Source organism: Adiantum capillus-veneris, chromosome 23 (assembly GCF_014529385.1).
Source record: "Adiantum capillus-veneris isolate H3 chromosome 23, ASM1452938v2, whole genome shotgun sequence".
NCBI classification, from domain to species: Eukaryota; Viridiplantae; Streptophyta; class Polypodiopsida; order Polypodiales; family Pteridaceae; genus Adiantum; species Adiantum capillus-veneris.
Genome location: NC_140953.1, coordinates 63223174 through 63229748, shown reverse-complemented (window position 1 = coordinate 63229748; position 6575 = coordinate 63223174).

The window sequence follows — 6575 nt, the reverse complement described above, 5'->3', positions numbered from 1 at the left end:
GTGTGAGAGAGAGAGAGAGAGAGAGAGATCGAGATCGAGATCCAATAACCATGCTTTTCTTGGTCGCAGCAACGCGCGAGTCACATACTAATTTTTATTATTTTAGAAAGCCATCGTGACCCTTTCACTTGTTTTTAGAAGAATGTGTATGTTTTTGGTTTCATTAGTTTTCATAAAATCACATACTGATGCCATGTGGAAAACTAAAGCAAAAGGATTAAGGTGGGAAGGGAAACAAAGGTTTTTAAGTTAAAAGGGGGGAGGAAGGCACGTGGAGGGGGAAAAGAGAGGGAAATTAGTAGGCGAATCTAACAAAGAGTCGCATGGTTTTGAAGTGAGAAAGAGGTGTTGGGGAGGGAGAGAGAGAGAGAGAGAGAGAGAGAGAGAGAGAGAGGTCGCACGGATGCCATGCATTGGGACGTGCATGGAGAGAGAGGGAGATATTTTCTATGGGAGGATAAGGTGTTCTTGTGTTGGGGCACTTGCAAGAGGATGACGGTGTTGTGCTCTACAACAGGTCGGTCTCCCATCATGTATCGTTTTGGAGACGAAGGGAGGTAACCACATGGTCGAAGCTTCGTTATGCCAATGGAGGGTAGATAATTGTGTCTCGTGAAGTAGAGAAGGGTAGCTAACGGAGGGAAGGATTGTTTAGGTACAGGCGAACGACGGGCCTCGTTTCCCTTCAAATTGCCACATTTCGAAGGAATCTTCATAGCAATTAGACCCAGTATTTGAGCGAGAGTCAACGAACGAGATGTCGCGTCAGAGTGAAGATGGAGAAGGCGAGAGTGAGCCCGTAGCCAGTGAGAGAGAAAGAGATGGGAGCTGAAGCACATTTGTCTGTGCAACAGTGGCCATGGACGACGATCACGCACAAGGAGTGAAGGTGATGCTGGGGTGGGGCTTTTACATCGCAAGAACGGGCTCCAAATGTTTTTGCTTCAAATTCAAAGATTCCAAAGGGATTGAATCACACAAATTAATGCATTTCTTGTAAAATAGACTAGTAACTTTGAATTAGAAAGGAAAAAAAGGGAAAATACATTTACCCACAAGTAAGGGGAGGGTCACCCCATTGCTCAACCATTTATGCTAACTCATTGATGCTATTTAGTATTGATGTTCGTCAAGTCTTGCGATTGAGACTATATGTTTAACATGTATTGGAGTGTAGTAAAGAGAAATAGGCATAGATGAAGCATAAAATATTTGAGATAAAATAGAAGACACATCACATGGAAAGAAATCTTAATGACAGGAGGCACAATTACAATTTATAAACCATACAACTTAATGAGAATGTGCTCTCAAATCACAAGTAGACAAATGTATAGTGTGTGGCACAATCTCTATGCAATGCATTTACTTCAAACCACAAAGTAGCACATGGCTAGTGAGCTAGTTGTATGACGCTAAGTTCAGAGTCTTGCACGGCTTGAAATCCTCATCTTGAGATTTGACACAAGACAAATAGTCGGCAACAAAATATGTATACACGTATATCTATCAAATGCATACAAAGACTGACATCAAGAATCTCATATTCTTTTAGGAAAACATGTGGCTAAAGCAACTTATAGGAAGTGAGAGCAAAATGCAAAAGAATGAAGTGGGCTATTGACTTGGTAATTGTGTGCGGGTCTCACGTAAGTGTGCAAGGCAAAGGACATTGTTTTGTCAAACTATAAGAAAACCATGCGACTAGTTTAACTCATCATCATGCAATGAAGGAATGATACAAATTGAAGACTAATATAGTGCACGTCATACAAAAGTGCCATATAGAAGTATGGTGGAGATTCGACATCGTGTCTCCCCAAAAATAATAAAGAATGGAAGCCATGCAACAAACACATAGACATGGAGATCTGGATGCAAATGATAATCTGTAGGGCCTCTTGACATGAACTTTTATCTATTGTTTTGTAGACACCCCTATCATTGAGTTGCTAAGCTTGTAGTGAATGTAAATAAAGTTTGCTATGGCACAAAGGCTAAATAAAGAGGCCAAGGTTAGTAATGGTCAATCCACAAAGAAGATGAACTTGTTTAAAATGTATACTCTTAAAGCAATGTATATAAGTGTGAATCTCTACTCTTATCCTTTTCACGTGCTAGTGGGCTCCAAATTCACTTGTGAAATCTAGAGTGACTAACAACACCTTAAGTTTAGGCAATGGGTTTTTTTTTGCATTGGCAAAGTGAACGCCATTTTTAAAAGAGTACCCCTCATAAGATCAATCCTTATAGGGATTTTCTTTTTGAGTGTCACTGGAAGAAACAAAGCCTAGGTTTTACATACAAAATTTAAAATTTACTTCTAAATCAATTTGAATTTGACAAAACCTACATTTTTTAAAGAAAATAGTGGAAAAATCTTCAAATATATTCAAATTATTCCTCAAGATCATTTGTTCTCTTGCGCAAAGCCATTTGCACTGCGTGAGTGGAGTGTGATGATGCCATGGAGTGGACCATCGTGGAAGGTGTGGTCACGAGTGCACCAAAATAATTTGAGAGGCCGTTCTTGAGCTCTAAATGGTTCAATGACATGAGGAGCGCATGTGAGAATCTCAATTGCTTCAATCCTGCAAAGATGGAATTGTCACATTTGCAAGCCGCATGAAGAACTCATCCAGTGGCTTCTAATGGCTGCTTCATTTGCTACAGCACTAATATGCCAAGGTTCTGTTGTACACTTGCCCACACAAAGCCGCGTCGATATCTGGAAACACTTAGAAATTGCTATTCATTCCTATTGCACATCCCTTTGGTCACTAAAGATAGATAAATTTCTACCTCAAATTTTTTAGTGCTTCTCGTGCATATGGGTCGGTAGGCATTGAAGTTGAGGGTGAATGCTAGCAAGGACCGCCACTCCTTATCAAAGACAATTGGGTGTTGGGTAGTAGACATGGTTAGAAGGGAGTCTAGTATTGTTCTTTCATGTGCTTCATCAAGCACATGTAGATCTCTCACAAGCATTCCATTCCTCATATACATATACTTGATTATTGTCACAGGCCCCATGCAATCCTCAAACCTAATTGCATAACCAACCTCTTTATCACCAAGCCTACGAACAAATTCTTCAACAACCCCCTTGAACTATAGACATTGTGGCCACTCTTTCAAGTTGTGTGCAACCAATCTTTCCTTTTGTTATACCTTGCTTCTGCTAGATATTGTGTAACCTGTCATCTTTTCTATGAACTAGTTTCTCCAATCAAAACTAAAACCTACTTCTCATAGACTGCTCTAACCGTCTCAGTTCAACTTGTAAATGGGAAGACTTTGTCTTCAACCTTGTATTGATAGCTTTAACTGCTTGTCAAATGTGGGTGTCTTTTCAAATGTAGCCTTTTTCCAATCCAGCATGTCATATGTAAAGAGTCCTACACCACAAAGTTCTCCAATTTGTGGCATGGGATCTTTCCAAGGACGATTCAAATCCTTTTGGACGGAATCAAGCATGGTTCTTTGCTGCTACTTGTGCAACTCTCTCCGCTCTTTGGCTAAAGTAGATTGTGACATTGCAACTTTTTTCGAAGTGAGCCATTTGGATTTCTCACAATTTTCACAAGTAACATATCAATGAATTACCTTGTTTTCCCTCTTAAGGAGGATGATTCATCAGCTCAAATTTCAAGATCCTCTTCAATGCCTTTGAAAAGTTACAAGAGTCTAGATCCATCAGCATCATAATTGGGTGATGCCACACGTCCAAGGGGCGTCCAAGGCCCTCACCCCAATAATATCATCTGCTTAGCTTCCCATCTCTCAAGTGAACTCATTCTCTTAAGTGGTCGGAGAGTGGTCGCCTGAGCCATTTTCATCCTCCTTTGTGATGATAATTGTTACCACCAAGCAACCACCTTTTTATGTAAACATGGGCCGGGCTTGTCGGACCCGCTAGTAGTGTATTATGTTATTGGCTGGGCTTGTCGGTTAGGTAGGAATGGTTAAGAGTGATCTCCAATGAGAGGTGCACTTGAAAACTGGAACCTATAATGTTTGGGTAAGATCGGCTAAGTGTTGGTGCCCAAATGTCAACGGGCAAGCCTATATAGAAGTCAATCTAAACCTAAAATAGGGCATTTTCTCATTTGTGCAATGGAAGAAGAGTGCTCTTGCTCCATCTCCTTCTTCGTCTCCTTTATGTACTAGTGTGTGTGTGTGTGTGTGTGTGTGTGTGTGTGTGTGTGTGTGTGTGTGTGTGTGTGAGAGAGAGAGAGAGAGAGAGAGAGAGAGAGATCGAGCATTGCGGCGGCACGACAGCGGCGAGGCGGTTGAGCGCGGCGCTGTCGGGGGATAATTGTGCGAAAGGTGAGCTGGGAAGGCACCGAGCCCCTGGCTGTGAGAGGTGCGGGAAAAAAGGTGCAGCAGACGCGATTACCAACACAACATATTCAAAGCAAACAGTTCGCCTAATTCCAGTTAATTGACAGAATCTATGTTTAATCAATCACTAATGAAGCTTAAATGCTCTTTACAAGAAGAAACCTGGCTTAATCTAGGTGCTAATCAAGAATTTAACAAGACCCGATTTGCCCCGCCTTCTGCTTCTTTCCGTTAAGGCACAGGAGTTTCCTTCCAATGGCCGTTCGTTCTGGCTTCTGCTTTCCGATTCAACTGGCCAATGATGGCTTAGAAGCTTGGCTTAGGTTAGGCTCCGCTATTGGTTGAGTTTAGGCTTGATTTAGAGAGCTTGGCTTATGGATTCGAGAGATTAGGTTTTATTCCTCTCTTGATAGCTTAAGAGCTTTGGCTTATGAAGGTTAACAGAGGCTTTATGAGCTTAATCTTGAGGGATTCAAGAGGTTAGGCTTTTGAAGGCATGAGGCCTTGCTTCCGAGCTTCTGAGCTTAACTTATAATGAGGAGAAGGAGAAGAGCTTAAGGCAATTTTGGTTATGAAGAGCTTAAGAAAATTATGAGAAGTTGAAGGAAATTATGAGAAGCTTAAGGAAATTATGAGAAGCAGAGAACTCACGATGATGAGGTGAATCCGGCTTGTAGAGCATTTGAAGCTTAGCTTGGCTATGGTTATTAAGATTTCCCCTTTCGTAAGCTTATGGTGATCCCTTGGTTCCTGAGTCTCAATAGCTTTGGCTTGTCTTCCTTCTGCCAAGAGAGTTCTCCCCAAAAAGAATCACCTCCCCTTTATAGGTTGCAAGCCATTCTATTCCCGGCTAACCCATTAGCGATATAACCCATTAGCGATATCGCTAATGGGCACGACCGCTTAGTGACATGGCATGTCGAGTTGGACCTGCTCAGAAACCAGCGCCGCTCGTGCCGACTCAAATCACGACGGCTCCTGAGAGATTCCCGTTTCTGCGGTGAGGGCATTCGAGGCCCGTGCTGGCGAGCGCGAGCTCTGCTTATGTCCTCGCTGCCTGCGGCCTTTGCTGCCCGCCATTCTCCTTTATTTTGCTTGCATCTTCACACCCTTAATAGTTAGGGTCCCCATTGATCCAATGGGCGGCCTTTTTAATGGCCCTTTGGCGGCTTAGCCTAGTGGCATGGCCTTTGTAAGGGCCTCACCACATTTAGTATACATGTCGGCTAAGAAATGCCAAGCACGTTCATTGGGCGGCCTTGCTTTGGGTTGGCACCACATTAAGAATACATATCAGCAAGCATTGCTATCTCAAGCACTTTCTTCAGCCGCCCTCGACTGACATCATCATCGAGATTTTTGTTACCCAGTTTAGTGTTGCAGACCTTGCCACAACCGTGTCGGCATTCCCTGCAATCATTGCATTCCAAAAGACGACATTCCGAACACGAGACTCCTCAAGCACTTGCTATTCCCGCATATCAAAACCCAAATAAAGCTAAAAAATTCTCATATGGCACTCCGATCGAGCCGACTAAACTGACACGGAACTGGCCCCCGGAGAATCTTTAACGGCCCGTAACTTGGCAAGCGCGGCTCCGAACACTGATCTGAAAAGACCGACGCGCTTTACAAAGTGAGGCACTTTAGCCCAACGCATTCATTTCATTCTTGCCCCCTCAGCTGCAGTTGTCCAATCCGGTACGGATCTGCAATAGACTCAACTTAAAACTGCCATAACTTCTTTATCGTAGCTCCAATCGACGAGCCGTAAAGACAAGCATGTGGAGCTTTTTGAGTACTTCAACTTGGATTAATAAAATCCTAGCTATGACCACTCTAGGAATCTCACTGTTTATCATTACCAAGGCATCAGTTGGCCCTTTAAAGCCTCTTTTGGCATACATTAATCATTAAACTTGGCTTGTTATCAAGCCCTGATCATTGCTCAGTAAATGTGTAGGCTTCAAAGAATCTTAGCTTGCATTTCTCTGCTCCTTTTCTCATCATGGCAGCGGAGTTGCACGACATCCACCCCCTGTGAACCTGCACAACCTCTGGTCTGTGCCGACAACACTTCAATCTGCATCTGCTACAGGTACCTTAAGCTTTTTTCCATCATCAGACTCACGTAACTGGTAAAGATATGAAAAATGAAATAAGGCTTATACCCTATCATCAATGTTCTAGCTTAATCATTAGGCAGCTACCCATCAAAAATCTCTGAACCA